Raw genomic sequence first — 22,323 nt, 5'->3', positions numbered from 1 at the left:
ACCTGACAGGGGGGAGTTTCCCCGGCTGGACAGTGCGTGGAAGGTCAGGAACACGTTATTCCAACCAGTTCCTTTCCCCTCCATCAAGTGACATGTACAGTCGTCATCTAGCTCTCAAATATGATTTATGAATCATCGCTTTGAATAGGTTGGACAGCAACCACTAGAAGACAGCTTAATTGTAATTTAGGTTTGAATTTTTTTTCAGTCTCTTTAGAAATCAGTGCAACAAGAATGTGCATAACATGGACCAAAGTGCTTAGCATTTCACGCACGCTTTGTATATTGAGCTTTAGGCTACATTTGCTGAGTTGATTTGTGGAGTGGATAAAATTACAATAAAATGACAATGGTCCCTAAACATCGGCCAATAAAAACCATTGGATAACAATAGTGGTCTTACTGATGAAGACCGTAATAGTGTAATACCGGTAGGTCAAAACATGTTGGTATAAACAAGGCCTAGAGGTCTTCACGGGTACAACTTGACCAACCCGTCCCCAAATAGACCCGCAAAGAATTTACCCAGAACTGAATGGACCCACCGCTATTATAGTAATTCTAGCTCCGAACCGAAAAGCACCAAGTCCGACTGACCCCTACAAAACCCGAAATGACCGAATGCCGACGTTATTATTAAGAGTTGTAAATATTAATAAATAAGACTTCTTCCTTACCTAAACGCCTCCCATGGTGATCTTTAACTTTAAATACTCAAAGGGTACCCTAGTAACTTCTAAATGGCTCTCTCTCTACAGGCACAGAACACCATGTTTTATAATACTCCACATTAAGTAAACAGATTCTGATGTCTAAATTCTCTCTCACACACACACACACACACACACACACACACACACACACACAAACGAGAGAGAAAGACAGACAGAGACAGTGAGAGACTGAAAGACTAAACTTCCCAAGCCATAACCATTTATTTAAAATTACAGCAGAGCGCAGATAATTATGTTCTCATTTATTTTCTCAGACTATGGCCAGTAGCCACACCCACATGCTCAGCTTAATATGACCATCATTAACCCTATGAGACCATCGTTAACCCTATGAGACCATCGTTAACCCTATGAGACCATCGTTAACCCTATGAGACCATAGGCCTTATTTATGACCATCATTAACCCTATCAACTCTTGACGACAAACAACAGCCCCGTCTCTGCCAAGTTCAACAAAACAGTCACACAATATTACATACTGGTTTAGATCGTCTAGAAGTCAAAAAAGTACATTCCTATTCTCATAGTAGGCTACTAGCTTGGTATGGTTGGAGGGCAAGATGGATTCTTCATAGATAATAAAATCAACTAGACTAGAAAATTAGACAATGATTCCACTTTCAGATTACGGACGGTAGTAAGGAAGCTCACAACGATTAGCACACGAGGGGGCAAACCAGGCAGGGAGCTCCGGTCTGGGGCCGAGACACTGCGACAGGATCCAGCGCTCGTCTGCCACCACTCTCCAAGGCCCTGACTAATGACTAATGAAAAGGAATATTAGCCAGGCTGTTAATCCACTCTCTCCGCCCCACCCCCCCTCCTCCCAAGCAGCACCCAGGGGTCAATAGGTCACGTCTGGTTACTGATACACTATACCGTCTAGAGTCTAGACTATAAGGACGTACCGGAATGACCCAATGTTTTACATCTCTGGAAGAGACCAATACCCAATAACCAATTTAGGCCCGAGATCAGATTCTAAAAATGTCTGTTTGAAAATGACAGTTTTCTGAAAAAGCTATGTTTCTATGTCAGTCGTTCTTCGATTTTCCAAAAATAGCAGACCTACAAGCTCTTAGCGCGCCACTCGGTGGCGCGCTATGAGCAGCAGAAAAGTGAGAAAAGGGACTCAGTACTATTGAATGTGCAGTTGTATTGAATGTGCGGTTTTACACTAAGCGCCCTGGTGGTTTTCTATAAAGAAAACACCATTCTCAATGGCTGAAAAACAAAACTGCTGGCACTGCTGTTGCCCGTTGGAAAGAAAAATCAATGTTTAAAATGATTTGTGTCGAAATAAAATGATATTCTAAATTCTACAGCAGCTTCAAATCAATGAACATCACATCGCCCGTCATATTGTGAAACGAAGTGGGACGGTGGTTAGGCTAGCAGTCAGCATAGACACAAAATGGTAAATGGTGCATTTATATAGCGCCTTTATCCAAGGCACTTTACATAGATTGTGCATTACATTCACCCATTCACACACATACATTCATACATCGATTGCGGCGGAAGACATGCAAGGCACCAACCAGCACATCGGGAGCAATTTGGGGTTCAGTGTCTTGCCCAAGGACCCTTCGACATGTGGACAGGAGGAGCCGGGATTCGAACCGCCGACCCATGGATCATTGGACGACCTGCTCTACCTCTTGAGACACAGTCGTCCCATAAATCTCACAAGACTGGCCTGCCACCATCTCCTCCACCCATCTACTCTAGAAGAGCCCAGCTTGTTCATGTCCTCAGTGTGAGTGCACACTGACAATACCCTTCCAGTCAAAACAGTAGTGCACACTGCATGACCTGCAAACTACTACTCCAAGTCTCAGCCCAATACTCAGGATCATCCTAGGACTGACAATGGACAGAAAGTCAAAGTCATACGATTTGTCACACACGTTACCGCAGTGAAATATGTTCTCCGGATTTGACCCATCTCTTGGAGCGGTGAGCCGCAGCCAAGGAGCGGTGAGCTGCAGCCGTGCCGCGCTCGGGAATCATTTGATTAGTAGATTTGACCCCCCAATCCAACCCTTTGATGCTGAGTGCCAAGCAGGGAGGCATTGGGTCCCATTTTTACAGTCTTTGTTATGACCCGGCCGGGGATCGAACCCGACCTCCCAGTTTCAGGGCGGACACTCTAACCACAAGGCCACTGTCTGGTGGGACATAGTGTGTGTGCGCGCGTGTGTGCGTGCATGTGCACAGGCCTCAAACCAGAGCCCTACTGTGTCCCCCACACATCTCTCACATACACTACAGTGATTAGAGGAGGTGGTCTCCCTGCGTCATTCATGGGAACCAATAGGATTGCGTAAAGAGTAAAGACCTGACCCCGCCTGCCACTGATTGGCCCCCCTCCTACATACATACTGTATATGGCCTTAATTGCGACAGCAGGTCTCATTTACTATGATATGATCCCTGATTTACTATCATCCCTGATGTTATATAGTGATGTCACGAGACCTATGTCATAGTGATGTCAAAGAGACCTGGGCATATATGGGGGCTTTCCCCATGTATGGGGATTGTGAGTGACGTGACGTGAGAGATGTGACGTGACGTGACAAAAAACGCAAGGTTTCATAGTTAACCCATTTTGGGGCAGGAACCCCTTTTGGTGTTAGCATTATGTTATGCTTTAGCTATTGAAAAATAGCAGATCTACAAGCTCATAGCGAGGCACTCGGTGCCGCGCTATGAGCTTGTAGATCTGCTATTGTTGAAGAATCGAAGAACGACTGACATAGAAACAGCTTTTTCAGAAAACAGAAGACATTTTTAGAATCTGATCTCAGGTCAGAATGGGTTTAACTGCAACCTTCGGTCGCAACAAAAAAGAGCATCTTGCGAACACAAGTAGGATGCACAGCTAGGTCAGCAACCAGGGTGAAGCCCTTACGTAGTTATGGTGAGTCATCATAACACCATCACCTGAAATTCTACAGCAACTGTGCAAGGGTAGGCTTCATCTATTCTCCAGCTCCGGCTTTTATTGATTGAATACTTGAGTAGTCAGACAGCACGCGGTGCAGTCAAACATTTAGGCTAGGAACGTTAACCCGTTTAGGCCTGACGTCGAAATTAAAAAATATATATTTTTAAAATGTATTTTTTTCTGAAAAACCTCATGTTTCTATATCAGTGGTTCTCAATATTTTATGACAAGCACTCCAAAAACTATATGTAATATGCCGCCGACCCCCATCTGAAAATATGTTGTTCCAGGGAACCCCAGAAGCAAAGATTTGAGCTAAAAACTGAAACTCTGAAAGAATATATTCAAAGATTTGAGGCACATTTTCACGATTTTTCAAAAATATCAGACCTACAAGCTCATAGCGAGGCACCGAGTGCCACGCTATGAGCTTGTAGATCTGCTATTTTTCAATAGCTAAAGTATAACCTAATGCTCAAACACTAAAAGGGGTTCCCGCCCAAAATGGGTTAACACAAAGAAGTCATGGGGACTCGGCTCCATTGTGGTCCTATATTCAATTAATCAAGATAGTATGAATATAACAATAACACATATCGATAAATATAAAACATATATACAAAAGAGAAAGGGGACGGGCGTGCCAGCGCTGTGAATGTCTTCTCCTTTCTATGGGAAACTTTCGTTTACATCCACTTGTGGTCTTACTCTTCAACCCATTTTGGGCGGGAAGTTGGGAACCCCTTTTGGTGTTAGCATTATGTTATGCTTTAGCTATTGAAAAATAGCAGATCTACAAGCTCATACCAGCTTGTGGGTCTGCTATTTTTGAAAAATTGAAGAACGACTGACATAGAAACATAGCTTTTTCAGAAAACTGTCAGGATGTAGAAGATTTTTTTTAATCTGATCTCAGGTCAACATGGGTTAATCTGTAATTCAAGTCCCATTCAAATGCAACTTGTCATATAGGCCGTAGACAGTAGTAGACTAGTAGTATGCTGTAAGTGCTGTACCTCAAGACAAGGTTTTTCATCATTCGCTAGTTTGAACTATTACCGTACTTCAAAATAAAAGCATTAGCATGCATCATGTTATTCTGTCTTCAAAAGGTTTACCACAGTGGCACTTAAGATAAAGTCTAACATGCACGCACACAGTGAGATAAACACAGCATGTTTGAATCAGATCCACTTGACCTTCCATTAAAAGCCTTGATCACTGTAGTTACTGTACGCCTACATAAAAAGCCTCTGATATGCACACTTGCCCTTGAGGGGAAAAGAAATACATCGATATTGTCTCAGCCATGTGATGATCATTATCACACACGCCACCAGCATCAAATAAACAAACGGTTATTAGGACAATAGCTACAAACTTGGGTAACAGAAACTAGGTCCAGTTATGCAAGAGTACTTTAATAACCATGACGGATCTGGGGAATGACATTAAGGCTTTAACCTTACATGGAATCTTTCTGCTTTCATTAATTCCTTATCATGAAAGGCATGTATAAACTATAAAACAAGAATGTTGTGAAAGGCTAAGGTCATGTTGTCCCCGATGTGATAGTCAAGACAACAAAATGAGAAAGAGAGAAAGCCAGCAGCGAGTTCTGTGGGGGGGAGGGTGTGCTTACAAGACAGATCACTGCTCTGCTACACAATGCAGGGCTCCACAATATAAATGGCGGGCTGAAACGGACACACTATATTATAGGGCATAGCAGTGGGCCCAAAACCCACCCGGTGTGTGTGTGTGTGTGTGTGTGTGTGTGTGTGTGTGTGTGTGTGTGTGTGTGTGTGTGTGCGTAAAGAGTGTGATGCGTTACTGCTCGTTTTCATAGTAAGTGCGACCTAGCGGTCCCAACAATAAATGTATAGTTGCACCGCTCACTTCACAGAATCAAGGCTTTATGGGAAATAAATAATTGCAGATTTTTCAGTGGAACCAGAAAACCACGCCCAATGCTATGCCCTACTGAAAGACACAACATGGGCTAACTGACACAACTGCAGTGCGAATGTATAGATGGATGCCGTTGTGTGAGAGCTAAGCTAGCATAATCCCAATGGGCTAAAACAGTATCTTAACCATTACTTTTCTACCTACCCGACAATGACAGGCAAGCAGAAAGTGCATTATAATAACATACATTAATTTTGTCCTATGCATTTTACCCAACATACAGTAGGAGTTTAGTGAGCTGCCGTTGGTTGAAGCACTCTGGGAGCAGACAGTTGAGTGTTAAGTGTCTTGACTCAGTCTGACATTGGAATGGAACCAGAGACCTTTGTCTCCCCAGACGGGCTCTCTAACCATCAGCTAAGGCCATATTATCAACATACTACAAGCACCACAGCTGAACTTTCACTGGCTACAAAATCTATCTTGGCTTGGCTTTTAAAAGAAACTGTATAGCTGATAAAGAGACAAACTGGGAAAACTTTAGGTAGTACGTCTGTAAACCCAATTTTCTTAATAGCATAGTGAGTGTCTTACTATGGGAAGCTGGCAACGGCCACTGCATGACCGACAAGGCAGTGGAAAACATTTCCAGAAAGACAGATCACCGTTTAATTTTATTTGACCCTTGTTCATCTTGTAGGCTCTGACCATACAGAGACCGTTGGCTTGTCCACTTCAAGTAGACTACTGATGTCTGTTCAGTTGCACTATAATAATGGCTCGTACTACACACGGTACGATATCTGCCCCGATTATTATGCCGTCGGGGAGCATTTTTGGCGCTCAGACGTCGACAAAACTCCCGACCTGACGCAAGATCGGGGCTTTGATCACCGAGTTTTTGCTCGCTGTGTAGTGTGTGAAAGAAAGGAGCTGTGAGAAGATCCAGCGCCGATAAAAGCGCTCGCCGACGCCTTCCCGAGCGTTTCTGAATATCTAGCCGGTTTGATATTTGACTCTGTCGCCGAATGGACATCATACAGTATGAAGTTCTGAACTGGGTTGCGACTGCATCCCGAGAAGGCCTGATGATAGCCAATGATAGCACAGGACAGCTGTGCTCAATGCTCACAGCACTGCTGTCCGTCTGTCTGTTGAGTGTCGACTATCGATAGATGATCTGATGATAAGATATATAACCTTTATTCCATCGGTAAATCCCTGTATCGTACATATTGGTAGCTACTGTACATTAGCCCAATATTGCTGTTACGCATTTCACTTGAATAATGTTGATAAACCACATCAACGCTGCAAACTTTTGGACCTCCTGTGCTGTGTGCGCGACGCGTGCGTACAGGCAGATAATTATTTAATGAGAATCTAGATTTAACGTCCCGTCTCACGCACGTAGGCTCTAGTAAGAGAGTGGTGACACGCTTTGATCTCGCCGCAAAGCGGGTGCCTATGGGCGATAGTTCCAAACATTGCTCCTATGGCTGGAACTATTCCATTGAGATAGAATGAGCACTTCCGCATTCCATTGTTACAATGAGAGTCAACGGCAGTGTCATTACTCTCTTACTAGATTACTCTGGCTACGCTATCATACACATTCGCCCTGTGTAGCCTATTTCTGTGTGTATGTGCACAGAGAGAGAGAGAGAGAGAGAGAGACGTCCTGTGCCGGTCTCGGGTCTTGCGCTTTTATCACGGCATCCTGCGCGCAATTGGAATAAAATAAAATAAAATTAGCCTATATGTATCGGGCTCGATCGCATCTTGGTGACCAATTGTTTAGTGTGAAAGCCCCGAAGATGTAATGACAGTCGATCTTTTTTAATGACTCCTGACCTGTAGTGTGAAATACAATATTAAACACACACACACACACACATACAGAGATGTATGTGTTTGTTTCTGGAAAACCACGGATCCAACAGAATTCCCACTCAAAACACACATGGGTCCTTGTCGAACGCTTCCCGAGTTTATGTACAAGAAAGGCAGGCAGACAAAACCGACACACAGATATTCTGAGCATTTATGGACGTCAACCCCCTGCAATATGCATTTCAAATTTTGCAGAGTGAGTGCCTGCGTGACGTCTGTGTGCAAGATCACGCACAAGCTTTTTTTGCTGGGGAAGGTTGTTGACAGACCTTAAGCATTTGGGTTCGTACAGTGAGCTTAAAGCTCTCTTATTTCACCCACATGACAGTTTATACACGCACGCACACACACACGCACACACACACTTGCCCAGTGTGAGAGCTGTGCTCACCACAAACATCAGGGGAGACCATGATGTCAGTGGGGTGTTCCCTTTCATGAAAAGGGCTAAAGTCTCTCCCCCTCTCTCTCTCTCACTCTCTATCTCTCTCGGCCCACACCCCAGCTCTGCGAATCCAGGCTGCAAAAAAAAAAAAGCCAAGTCATAACCTCCATCCACCGCCACCGCCACTATCAAGTTCAGCAAACAACTCATATGAGGCAAAGTGTCCCTCCCATCCTTGCAGCTCTGTTGTTGATCTGTCGGAGTGAATATGGGCTTGTGTCTTCTAAGCATTTTAACAAGAGTCTCTGCTTATTAAATCGCATCAGAAGTGCAGATCAATCAGTCTAGACGGCTCAGGCTGCACTGCAGAAGCTTATGCATGCAGCCACCCACCACCTCCCAAAAGTTCTCAACAACATTGGTCTGATTTAACCTTCAGTAATAAGAACGTGACTCAGCCGTCCATCCGTTTTCATTGCTTGCGCACTTCCTTGGATAACTAACGTAACGTAACTAACTATAACCCAACTTACAACGACCGTACAACAACAAACAGGGCCTTCAGTTCATGAACCATGTTTCTAGCTTGGCACACGCCACCAGTTTCACACAGTGGGGGTGGTCTACAGTCTACACTACAGCTTTTCCCAACAGCTGTTTCCTTGCTTTGCAAAAGGTCAGAGAGAGAGAGAGTGTGTGCGTGCGCCGTGCGTGCGAGAAAGTCTGTTAAAACACATTGTGTGCCCACACAACACTTATAAAAATAAACCCCAGGGTGCCCACTTTTTACATTCATTTTTTGACATATTTTGTTTTTCACAGACGTCTAAGGGCACCACATAGCGAGTAATACCCAGGACGTCCACAGACGTCTTGGGCACACAATCTGACCTGAGATCAGATTCTAAAAAATGTCTTCTACATCCTGACAGTTTTCTGAAAAGGCTATGTTTCTATGTCAGTCGTTCTTCTCGATTTTTCAAAAATAGCAGACCTACAAGCTCGTAGCGCGCCACTCGGTGGTGCGCTATGAGCTTGTAGATCTGCTATTTTTCAATAGCTAAAGCACAACATAATGCTAAGTTGCTAACACCAAAAGGGGTTCCCGCCCAGAATGAGTTAAAGAGGAGGTGTGAGAGAATGACAGAAAATAAGTATAATTTCAGGGCCAGCCAGTATAAGAAGTTGCTGCTCAAGTGACAACTTCCTGTAAATTATTCTCCCCCCAGGGGCAAATAAAAGGAAAAACAGCACCCTCTTTTCCTGGAAGTCAACAGTCTCTCAAGAGACACACTGTTGACTTCCAGGAAAAGAGGGTGCTGTTTTTCCTTTTATTTGCCTTTGGGTTCTCAAGATTGGCGTGACACACAAACACATTGCACTCCTTTTCACCTCTGCTCTTCTTACGACTCAGTTAGTACTCTGCGCAGTTTATCTTCTGTCCTGTTTATGTATGTGATTTTGATAATATACACTAGCTAGGCAGCAAGAAATAACAGCATGCCTCACGTCAGGCCTATGTTTATCCATATTGACTCAGCTACAGTGACCAAACACAAACCTTGCAAACAAATCACAACTCTGTGGGAAATATGTGCCTGTCTGGCACATCAGCAGCAGGAGTAGTCTGCTTGCTTGCTTGCATTCTCTCTCTCTCTTTTTCTTTCTTTCTTTCCATGTAATTCAGCTATTAAGAAGTTAAGAACAGCTTGTTAATATCTCAAACCACTCCCAACAACTGACTTAAGTTAAACACTTACAAAATACAATGGACTGAACTTACCAGATAAATCTAACACACTTCTAAGTTGCATATTTCGTTTTGACCGGCACCAAAACAGTGGAGAAACATTTGAGAAATCAAAGCTATAGTTAATGAGCTCATAAAGTATAATTTGAAGATAGTCAGGTTGACATATGCCAAGTACGTTAGCTTTAAGTTTAAGTTAATGCTACGGGACAATAGGTGACCCATTTGCAACTGTGATCAGAGAGATCTGATCTGAACCTTAAGTACATTTATGGTAAATGGTGTTAAGATTATTGCTGAGACGTAGTATTATTTCGTGCTAAAAGTCAATAAAATACTATGCCCCCACAACTGCCATCTAAAAAAACCCAAACAAATCTTTTCGCAGCCAACTTCAGAGACACAGTATTCGACCGGTCACCAATTGCGGTGTAACGGTCCTCTACCTGAGTGCGAGCAGCTTAGCAACCTTTAGCCAACCAGGCTGGCTAAATAGAAAATAACTTACTTTAAAACGCTGCGTCTGCGCGACTTAACAAGTTAGGAGAACTGTTTCATGTACCCGTTCTCAATAAGAGTTATAATATCAATTTTCAAGTCATAGTGCGAATAAATAAAGCTAAACAACAACATCAGCTCATAGTTACATCCATCCAATCCAACTGCTAGTTTAGCAGCTTTGACTTCACCGTGCGACCCTTTCGACAAAACGTCGCTCAACAACATTTGACGCATTTTCACCTGGAAAAAGTATCGCCGCGCGTCGCGTCGACACTTTTCACATGTGAAAATGCGTCATTTTTGCTCGCGGCCAGCGTTCCTGCGACGCAGTCGTTTTGTTAGCCTGGCGTCCGCCATCACACAGAGAGAGCTTGACTATAAACCCACTTCAATGGTTTAGAGCTAGTAAACATGTATTGTCAACGACAGAAAGTCATTCATGGCGAGGGAACGAAGCCAGAAAAACACATGTCTCTTTTTCATTTTTACCGTCCACTCCTCTTTGTGTGTGTCGGCTCCCAGTGTGTCTTGTAAGCTGGTAAAATGCCCTGGCTCACAGTCGTGTTGTTTTCTTTTCAGGCCGGTTGTTTTGCCATCATCATTCTCTCCAGCAGCAGCCCTTACCAGACACACAGTCACACACACACACACACAGCAGGCTAGGACATACGCACCAAGGTGTCGACAGTGATGTCATCATCATTATCCGGAAGTGCCACAGACGAGAGGCAACAAACAGTCTGGCAACGCGAGACTACCCGAACCTTGTTGACATCGTTGTATTGTTGTTTTTCTGTATATTTGTCCTGTTGTTTGTGCTGTACATTTTACCCGAATTGCCGGTATCATATTTATATTTATATTTTGATTTTCTTCTTGCAATCCGGAACTTTCTTACATGGTGTGTGTGTGTGTGTGTGTGTGTGTGTGTGTGTGTGTGTGTGTGTGTGTGTGTGTGTGTGTGTGTGTGTGCGTGTGCGTGTGCGCGCACGAGAAAGAGAGAGAGATGTGCCTAGGCCACCAGAGGACGCCATGGTCTCTATTTTTCTTTTTCCTAAAAACATAGGTATAGACAATCCATCTTCCTTGCATTTGAAGATGCCATTAATTATTTTCAAATTGGCATCACTATTGGGAAAATTCACAGTCCTTTAGTTTTTGGTGCTTTAATCCCTGAACTGTGCATTAATACCCGTTTAATATTATTTATCATATTGTTATTATTCTCTCTCTTTACCCCAGGGGCCTATTTCACGAAACTTGGATTAGAGATTAAGCCGGGCTTTAACACATATCCTGGCTTAATATATCCTGGCTCAGTGCTTAACCGGTTTCATGAAAGCTGGTTGATCTTGCCAGATTAACTTAACCAGTTAACCTGGATATGTTGAGGCTTGATTCGGTTTCATGAAAGTGATGCTACATAAATTACCATGGAAACTTATGCTTTGGACTTAGCCTGCTCCGGACCAGGCTAACAGCCAGGTTTAACCTAATCCTGATGTCTTTACTGTTCATTAAGCAGTCAAACTGATCACAAACCAATGATGTTTTCCAGATTTATTCAATTATTATGGGTTTATGTTGCCTTATTTGTATCGGTCTGCATTAAAGGACTAATTTAAGCACTATATAAAATCAAATAACCAAAATATATAGGCTGCACAACATCATGACAGCTTGTGAGCTTGTAGATCAGCTGCTTTTGGTGAATGTTCCCCATGAATAGGTTTGCTGTCGTGCAAGTGCACGGTTAAGAAGAATTATTATATTATATATATTATTATTTTTTTGTAAAAGTGAAAACCACTAAATATTACCATTACTCATTGTTTTACAACATATTACCATTATAACGTTTCACCCATAGTCCTACATACTTACACCTAGAAACCCCATTCAAACCTATTTAGGTTCATCCTACGGTGGACATGTGTGCCTGAAAAGGAATCTTTGAAATGTTTCATAGTTTTAGAAATATAGTGCTTTCAAATTTGAGACATTTATATGCAGATAGTGGCACTTAAAAAAATCACTTTCACCTAGAAACTCCATTCACACTTTGTAAAATTCAGCTTACTGTGGAGACACATGCTGGAACTTTTTACTTTGAAATGTTTTGTAGTTTCTGAGTTATTTAACTTAAACGCCCAATGTATTCTCAATGGCAATAGCACAAATTTTGGCCTCACCAGTCTGGCCCCTGTCTGGACAACAACCCCCTTCCCCAAAGGTAGCTCCCTCAGAGGAGGGAGTTATGGCCAAATATCACAATGCGACAATATCATTATGCTTACAATATTAAGAATTCTGTTTTAAGTTAATAGTAGTGGTAAAATGTAAACAATATTTTTGGGGTAGTTAATCATTCAGTCTATCCACTATTGAGAGTATGTTCTCTCTTTAATTACAGCAGCAGTATTTATTTTAGAAGCTTAAGTCCTTGTATCAGTAAGTCTTGAATAGATTAGTAAAGATAATGAGATATACAGAAGGGGGCTGTAATGCAACTATTAAGGATGCAAACTGCCTTAATACCCCATGAAGAAGAAGGATCAGTAAATCTTTGATCCACAGAAGGGGTCTAGAGACAACAAGCCAGACTGTCTATTAAGCCAGGCTTGCTGATCCCGGCTCGCCAAATCCGCCAATTCTGAGCCTCGCTTGGCTTTAGTGGAACGGAATAAACCAGGCTGTAAAGATCAGGATTTTAAAAGCCTGGCTTTGGCCTATATCCTGGATTAGTTAATCCAAGATTCGTGAAATAGGCCCCTGGTGGTTGTACAACAAACTATATAATAATAATAATAATAATAATAATAATAATAAAGCTTGATTCGTGCTTAACAGAAAATATATAAAAACAGCATGGATTAAAAAGGTACAAAATGCAATACAATTAAGAAATCAAGAAATCAATAAAACACAACCGAAGAAAACAATTAAAAAAAAAAGTCACAAATCACATGGGTAAGGGGTTAAAAACACAGCTTTGTAAAAATGAGTCTTTAGGAGTGATTTGAAACGAGACACAGACTCTACAAGCCACAGAAGCCACAGAATTCTAAATTTCCTCACAGAAAGCAATGTCCTGAGCAAATCACAAATTGGCTTCCTACCAAAATAACGCACAACAGACCACATTTACACTCTCAACAACACCCTAATTGACAACCAAATAAACAAAAACAAAAGGAAATTATTCTCCTGCTTTGTCGACTTCAAAAAAGCATTCGATTCAATTTGGCATGAGGGCCTGATGTACAAACTGTTGGAAAGTGGCATGGGGGGGGGGGGACCTATGACATCATAAAATCAATGTACACTAACAACAAATGCGCAGTTAAAAATAGTCTACAGCTCCACTAGGCATCCCCTTGGCAAACACAGAAATCAAATGCTTACTTTACGGTTTACGCAGATGACCTGTTGCTGCTGTCCCTAGTCTCTAATTAAATTACACCCCATATACTGTATGGAGCTGAGCTGACCTAAGCGGACCTGTTCTGACCTGTTCATATGTTGATCATGGCCCATAGCACTTCATTACCCTACCCCCTTAGATAGCATTTCTGTAGACTTATAGATATAATTTGATACAGACTTATAGCATGTTATGTAGACAGCACTATAATTGCATTGTATGTAGTCATAGCACGTCATAGTAGATAGCATATAGTATATATGTATAGTTTCATTATATAGATATTCCACTGTTACGTTCTTAGCTTACGCATGTTTCATGATAAAGGCTTTTTATGTGATGTATACACATGCTTTTTTGTTCTTGCTTAATGTAAGTCGCTCTGGATTAAGAGTGTCTGCTAAATGCCTAAATCATAAATTGATCTGACCTCATCAAACCCTGTACACTATGTATTGTGATATGTGACTGCACTGCGGCGTACTTGTATGAACAAGGCTCTGTGGCCGACTGGTAGTTGGGGGTTTATTGATATTGATGTGAGGCCCCGGGTTCGCCTCCGGGCCAAGGCTGTCATTTGGCCAAAAAGGTTTTGTAACTGAATGTATGGATGTGCAGTGGCCAGCTGAGACCTAACTGAGTCGATCTTACTAATGAAAAAAGTTTAAAATTGCTCACAGTGGTCAGGCGATGCCTCAATGTGGGTCTGCAGGGGGCAAGACACTACAAGAGTCAAGACAATACAATCATGCACTGAATCACTGCACAGACAATACAATCATTCACTGCATGCACAGGCCTCTCAGTCCACTTTCTCTGCCATCTATCCATTCAACCGATTATCCGTAGTCGGGTCGCGGGGTCAACAGCTTCACCAGAGTGTTCCATACTTCCCTATCCAGAGCAACATTAGTGACTTCCTCCTGGGGGATCCCGAGAAGTTCCAAGGCCAGTGAGTTGATGTGTTTCCTCCAACTGCGCCTTGGTCTGCCCTGGGGTCTCCTCCCAGTGGGACTTGCCTCGAGGACCTCCCTAGGGAGACGACTGAGAGGCATCCTAACCAGATGCCCGAACCACCTCAGCTGACTCCTTTCCAGGCGAAGAAGCAGCAACTCTACTCTGAGTCTCTCTCGTGTGACTGAACTTCTCACCCCATCTCTAAGGGAGATGCCAGCCATAGCCACCCGTAGAAGAAAACTCATTTCAGCCACTTGTATTGTTTCTGTGAATCGGTCATGACCCACACTTCATGACCATATGTGAGAGTAGGAAGGAAGATTGCTCGGTAGATAGAGAGCATTGCCTTCTGGCTCAACTCTCTTTTCAACTCTCAGTGCTGAAAACAACTTTCTCTGCCAGATATTATAAAGAAAGAAAACAGAGTCCAATGTGAACATGAAGTTATTGAAGTTATTCAACAAAGTTATGAAAACCACTTGTATGCTTCAAGGAATTCAATCTCGTGCCTTTTCTGATTTTCCCATATGTTTTCTAAATAAGATACTTCAGTCACATTGCAGAAATTTGCAAAAAATGTATTCACCTCCATGGGTACTGGGCATCTAAAGCAAGATTCCAGCTTTGATGTTATTACAAGCCAGTTCAACAATCCTATACAGTCTAAACTGGAAAAACAGGGGTGGGACTTAAAATTATATTTTTTCTTTACATAAATACCGGTACGCAGATTTATTTGGTTAAAGATTCAGTTTCGTATTGTTTTGTTGTTATAATGTCCTTTACGCAAAGTTTCATAGCCTACCTCATGACAGTCCAACAGAATTCACTTGTTAAGGCAAGAGGATCTGTTCCCAACTCAACACCTTTTCTGTGAGCTGCCTGAATTATTCCAAAATGTTTTGCATATTTAAAGTTTATGAGATATCCACCACATAGTCTGTGGAAGTATCTTGTTTATGAGCGGCGCTAGCCACATATGTCCAGCTTTGAAGGTTTGTGTAAACACAAACACTGTCCTAACACAACATTGAATACCATTGTCAATTAATGGCCAGTTTTGAGTGTTTGTCCTAACACAAACATTGAATGTCATTGACAATGAATGGTCCAGTTTTCAGTTTTTAGTGTTTGTGCAAACACTAACATTGTTTGACCAATTTTGAGTGTTTGTGTAAATACAAACATTGAAGACGAAGGTGAGGACGCATTGGTGATTGGCCGGAAATTGGAATGAGATGATGTATGATGATGTATGGTGATAAGAGCTGCGCCCCTCTCTCCACACAGGTGTGATTTTTCATACGTACATTGGTCTGGTGACTGGTCACTCCACAAGGTAACCGAAACGGTGGGCCGAAAACCTAGTCGGCCCCATTTTCTGCACGGAACACTCGCCCCATTGTGGGAGCAGTCAGCACCTGTGAGGTGGACCACTCGGCCCACTTGGTAAGAAATTGGTAAGAACAGTCAGCACCAGCGAGGCAGAACACTTGGCCCATTGGTGAGAACAGATGCATGGATGAGGATTTGGGAGCTACAGAGGGACCCCCGGATCCAGGGCCACCAGCGTGGCTGAAATCATTATTTGATCACCAGTCACAACAGTTTCAGCAGCTTCTATCACCCATTCTACAGCATGTGACGGCAGAAAAAAGGGCAACAACTACAGGCAACTACCTCCAAACAGAACCACCCAGCATAAGTCCATTTGCAGCAGAATTAGAGGTGATACAGCAGAGGTTTGATTGATTGATTGATTTATTAACAGTTTGCAGAATTACAGTACATTTCAAGTACAACTCAATACAGATAACTGTTAACTGTGAGTGGACGACACCATAAAGCATTACACTTGTTTACAATAGGGCCCACCATTTTCAATTAACATTAAGAGACGTACAAATATACACAACTATATATAGTCAAAACAGGAAATCATCATAGAGGAGGTAAAAAGCGAAAAGAGGCATATACAGTGAGGGGGAAAGGGGGTGGGTCACACCGGGTCACACAATGCAGGGCCTCCCTGTCCTAATAACTGAAGAATACATGACCCAGCTGTGCCACGAAGTTAGGCTGCGGCATGACCACAACTTAAGAGGTCAGCTGAATAAGACAAGACCGGTGGAAACCAAAAACAGGGCAAACAATAACCTACTACACGTGCACCTAAAGATCAACAGGTTGCATGTCAGAGTACAATTTACAATTTAGGCATTTAGCAGACGCTCTTAATCCAGAGCGACTTACATTAAGCAAGAACAAAAAGCATGGCAATACATCACATACAAGTAAAAGTAGTTATCATGAAACATGCGTAAGCTAAGAACGTAACAGTTGAGTATCTATATACCGTAATGAAACTATACATATGAACTACATACTATACTATACAATACAATACATACTATATAAAGTGCTATGACTACAATACAATACATACTATAAAGTTCTATGACTACAATACAATACATACTATAAAGTGCTATGACTACAATACAATACATACTATAAAGTTCTATGACTACAATACAATACATACTATAAAGTGCTATGACTACAATACAATACATACTATAAAGTTCTATGACTACAATACAATACATACTATAAAGTGCTATGACTACAATACAATACATACTATAAAGTGCTATGACTACATAAAATGCAATTCTAGTTCTGTCTACGTAACATGCTATAAGTCTGTATAAAATGCTATCTAAGTCTACATACTGTAAAGTGCAATCTAAGGGGCTAGGGCAAGTGGAGCCATGATGGAGTCTGAACAGGTGGGTTTTCAGACTACGGCAGAAGAGTACATGATCAGTGCCTCTAAGGATCCGATATCCAAAACGTAGGTCTGTAAAAAACAATGCTGTTTATGTTGGGCCCTCTGGAAGGTGGATCACACACCTGACCCGACATATAACTGCACACATCAAAGTGTTGGCATGCCCCCAAAAATGCAAATGTCTCCGGACGCCCACACCTAGGTTGTTGGCATCTAGTAAACCTATACACTCATTTAAAGTAGACTACTCTGCTTATTCCTGCATGAGTATCTGTCGAGTATATTTTCACGCTTTCACACTTTCACAATGCAATTCTCTATGCCCTTCAAAGCACTCCAAGACAATGAAAAAAGCCTTTTAAAAGAAAACGGTGTGCAAGTTATTAATTCTGACAGCGTGACCAGTATGTTAATGCGTAGCCAATACAAGGAAGATGGCAGCAACAGATGCAGCTCTCCATCCCTCCAGCAACAATCATCACATGCACTCATGTGTGTTTGTTTTTCGCAATTCTGTGAGTTGGCTACATCTGTCATGCCAACATTTAAATCTCAAGACACAAAAGAAAGGAAACATGAGTGCACGGCAGTGATTTCAGTGTTGCTAGTGCAAGAAGAAACCCTATGCTGATCAGTGATTTTGTAGCTTGTTCTCTGGCACAATTTGCACACACTTGGGCCTACAGTAGGCAAGCGCCAGCCTATCCCACCCATATAACAGAATAATAGCTTGTCTCAATGCCGTCCTCCTTAGAAGTGATATATGTTTACATTTTCTGGAACCTCTTCCAGACCAGACATGTTCTTTGAAGTAGGCACTAGGCAGCTTTGTCTGCCCGGAGTGCATTTAGTTTTCAGTCTGGTGTCAGATGTTAGCTAAGGGAGATCCACCTGAACAGTTCCTAACTAGGGTTTTAGAGTTTAGGGACAATCTGAGACCATCAGAGAAGGGAAAGAAGACAACTCCCCACCATATATGCTATTTACAGGAGGTTGTTAAATGGCCTTGCCACTTATGTGCTGGCAGACACTGTGACTGGTATCATGATTCATACCTAACTGATGACAATATGTCAAGCCATTATCGAGACTCCTAAAACCTATACTGTACATATCTGAATAACAGGACAGTAACATAATAGCAATGTAATCCAGTATACTGCTAAACAAATAAACCATACAGTATATTAGGTAAACCGCATTTTCCCATATAAGTAGATGGGACATTTTAATTAACTAATAAATGTAATTAACAGCGATAAAGTTGTTAAATTGAAAAAAGTATCATAATATTATGGTCAATGCCTGTGTGGAAATTCAGAGCGATTGGTGCATCGAGTGAGGACAGACAGACAGACAGACAGACAGACAGACAATCTGTAAATTATACGTCGGTATCTAACATAATTTACACTTTACAGATTGTCTGAATCTCCCTTTCTTTGTATACTTTGAAATCAAGACTGTACTGGTATTCTGTACTGTTTGTACAGTGTACGTTTTCTTCCTGGCCTTTGAAATGTTTCTAATCATTTTGCGTATCATGCACAACTTCGGTTCTGTTTGTTATCATGTTTTTTAAACAAGTTTTCTTTTACGTAAAGAAACTCACATGCTTTTAATCCAAAACAAAAATGTGTTCTGTCACTGTGTATCATTCATGTACTTTTATCTTCTGTTCTTTGTGTTATTCTCTATCTGTTATATCTTACGCACTTCGGCCAACTCTGGTTGGCCAAAATGTGCTTTACGTAAATAAAATGTACTTGACTTTAATTGAATTGACTGCACTTTCCATCCCTACGGATGGCTGGACTTGGCTTCCTCTGTTAGTCCATCATCTGTTAGTCCTTGAACGCAATGCGTTTAATATGCCCTTCTTTTTCATAAGCAAATCTTTCATACTGCCCATACACACACATGCATACTGTGCATACCTGCATACACACTAAAGTATGCACACACAGATACACATTTATACATTCAATAAATATAACGTGCATGCGTGCGCTCGCGTGCACACTGTATTTGTGTGTGTGTGTGTGTGTGTGAACATAACCAGTATAACCCTCCTCATGGTTGCACATACTCATTTGCACATATACTGACCTATAATCTTTAACGGATACTTGAGCCATAGATATATATATATATATATATATATATATATATATATATATATATATATATATATATATACACTCACTGACAGAACGTCACTCTATTATCCCTTGTTATAGCTCAGGTGTCACTCAGCAATTAAGTAGATCGTGATTATGTTAGTTTCACAGTGTTCTCTTCTGTGGCAGAGTTGAGTGAATGTTCAATTACATTCAGAATTGATTATTATTATTAACCCAGAATACATCGACTCACTGGCCTTGGAACGTCTCGGAATCCCCCAGGAGGAAGTCACTAATGTTGCTCTGGAGAGGGAAGTCTGGAGCACTCTGGTGGAGCTGTTGCCCCTGCGACCGACTACGGATAAACGGTTGAAGATAGATGGATGGATGGATGAACCCAGAATTGACTTCCAACCATTATACAGAAAGTGCAAGGCCTGTTTTGTCCTTTGACGTACAGTAAATGAGCTGAATGACCCTTGGAACGTGATGCAATTTATTTTAAATCCACAATGGGACGTGCATCTACTGGGTGGTCCTTTTACAACCAGAAAAACCTCTGGTACAAACCACTACAATGTGACTACGTAATTTCGGAGAAATACAGCAAATCAGTAATTATGCTATAACCAACATACTCTTTCCTAATCCCCTTTTACTGGAATAACTCTGCTGACTGGCTATTGGGATAATCATTTTACATCTTCTGGGAAAAAACAAGACCGTTTTTCACGTAACCTAAGAAATGTAACTTTATTCTTTGAAGGTCCCACAAGGACGAATACTGGAAAGCTCGCCTCGGGCATACAGCTGGCGGAACTGCTGATTGACAGTTTGCAGAATGGGTACATTTAACACGAAAGCACAACTCAATACAAAGACTGTTACTGTGGACGACACACTGATAAAGCATTACACTTGTTTACAATCATTTACATAATTTTCAATTCATCAGAACATTTAGAAACATAAACAGCAAGGAGGAAAGGGGGGGGGGCTTCAGATTTTACGGGGGCCATTTTTGCAGCCGTCCGTACGTGCCCTTTGAGATCGGTTTTGAAGGAGTCAAGGGATTCGCATGTCTTAATGGCTGGTTGGTACTTGGTAGGGCGTTTCACATTTTGGTGGCATATAGGGGCGAAATGAATTAAGCCGAATCTGCTCAGCCTGGTATTCCTAAACGTAACTTGAGTGAACTATCTTAAACCTAACCTTATTCCTAACCTTAACCTCAGTAAAACGGTGCCAACCCTATTCCTAAACTTAACCCCAGTAAAACTACAAACCACTAAAACGTGAAAAACTATGCCTTAACCCTAAACGTATTTATTTTTCTTTATCCCACAATTTTGCAACCTTTTTTCACCCAGGTTCAATTATCTAATGTAATCCTGGGTGCTACACTTCCTCTGCCAATCTCAGGGGGGAAGCGGACTGACCTCATGCTTCCTTCTATGCATGAAGAGTCCAAGCTTCTTCTTTTCACCTGACAGGGGAGAGTTTCCCCGGCCGGACATAACATGTTATTCCGACAAGTTCCTTTCCCCTCCATTAGGCGCCCCGGCTGGCCAGGGGGAGGTAGTTCAGAGACCATGTTTTTTGTGAGGGTACCTACCCTAGGGAACATGCAAACTCCACACAGAAAGGCCCCTTCGCCAGCCCCGCCTCGAGGGAACTGTTGAGTGAATAACAACATTCCCACCACATAATTTGTCCTGTGCTAAAATATTTTGTCAGGAAGGCTATAGATGGAACGTCCGGTCAACATGCACGCCTTTAGGACAGAAATTATTCAAAGTCACAATGCTGTCCACAATGTGTCAAACAGTTTAGAGAGGTGCATAACATAATACATATACAATGCTGGCCAAAAGGTTTTTGGGGCCCCTAAACAATGTTTCGGTCTAAAAAGACCCCCCTCAAGCCCTAGTCTCGCATTACCAGACTGTTGCCTCTCACAATTTCTAAATGCTTCCATCATACATGCATCTACAGTATAAAGCATTCGGAGATTGTGGAATAGTTGTCTGGCTACGCGAGACTACCCAAGGCCCAGCCGGCAATATTTGACACCTATAGAAAATAGATTAATTAAAAAGTAGCACACTATACTAAACCATCCTCTAAATCTCTTCGGCAAAAATAGCTGATCTACAAACTCACATGAGCTCGTAGATGAGCTACAGTATTTTGTCTGAACTGTCTGTATAACCTCCAGCATATAGAGATGTTATATAGGGTTGAATGCGTTCATGTGGTTACAAAGTAAATCATACCCGGGAGTAGTGAAAAAATGCCCCATTCCATTGTTATGGTTGTGGGTGTACTGTACTGTGTATACAGAATGATACAAATGATTATCTTGGAGAGACAAATGTTTACTTTGTTTAGTGGGTAAGGCCTAACCTGACTCCGCCAGATGGGGCAGCAGAGAGTACACTGGTTTCCTCCCCCTCCTGCTCCCATCTGGGAACTCTCAGGCAGACTCGACGCTCCGGCCACCAAACGGCCTGGCCAATCAGCGGCAGCTAGAGGCGGGATCAAGGCATACACAGTCAAACGGGGCATACGCACAGTAACCACAGTATACCGCTAATCAACTTACAAATTACATATACATAGAGGCATTTCCTTTCCACCTTTCCTTTAATCCACACGACACTGATCGACATATACGTCACCATCGAAAGCAGATTAATCCACATCTTTATTACGTCATCATTGAGAGCTAGTTATACCAGTTATACCTGACGTCATATGCTGCTACGATACATAATGCATACGCAAAGTAACCACAATATAACGCTAATCAATTTACAAATTACATATACATAGAGGCATTTCCTTTAATCCACCAGACACTGATCGACATATACTTCACCATCGAAAGCCGTCT

The 22,323-nt window shown here is 42.0% G+C and overlaps 1 protein-coding gene across 4 annotated transcripts in view; it reads right to left on the bottom strand.

Moving 5' to 3' along the window:
* LOC308336686 (NEDD4-like E3 ubiquitin-protein ligase WWP1) overlaps positions 1–10,752 on the bottom strand; it is a 46,035-nt gene extending 35,283 nt beyond the window's left edge. For all 4 annotated transcript variants that reach the window (XM_080794181.1, XM_080794182.1, XM_080794183.1 and 1 more), the window contains exon 1: positions 10,619–10,752. The gene's annotated coding sequence lies outside the window, so the exon portion shown is untranslated. The remainder of the gene's footprint in view (positions 1–10,618) is intronic.
* Between the last annotated feature and the right edge of the window lie 11,571 nt (positions 10,753–22,323).

The sequence above is a fragment of the Protomyctophum bolini genome (genome assembly GCF_963924005.1).
Source record: "Protomyctophum bolini genome assembly, chromosome: 21".
NCBI lineage: Eukaryota > Metazoa > Chordata > Actinopteri > Myctophiformes > Myctophidae > Protomyctophum > Protomyctophum bolini.
The sequence above is the reverse complement of the archived record's forward strand: the minus strand, read 5'-3'. Positions and strand labels throughout refer to the sequence as shown.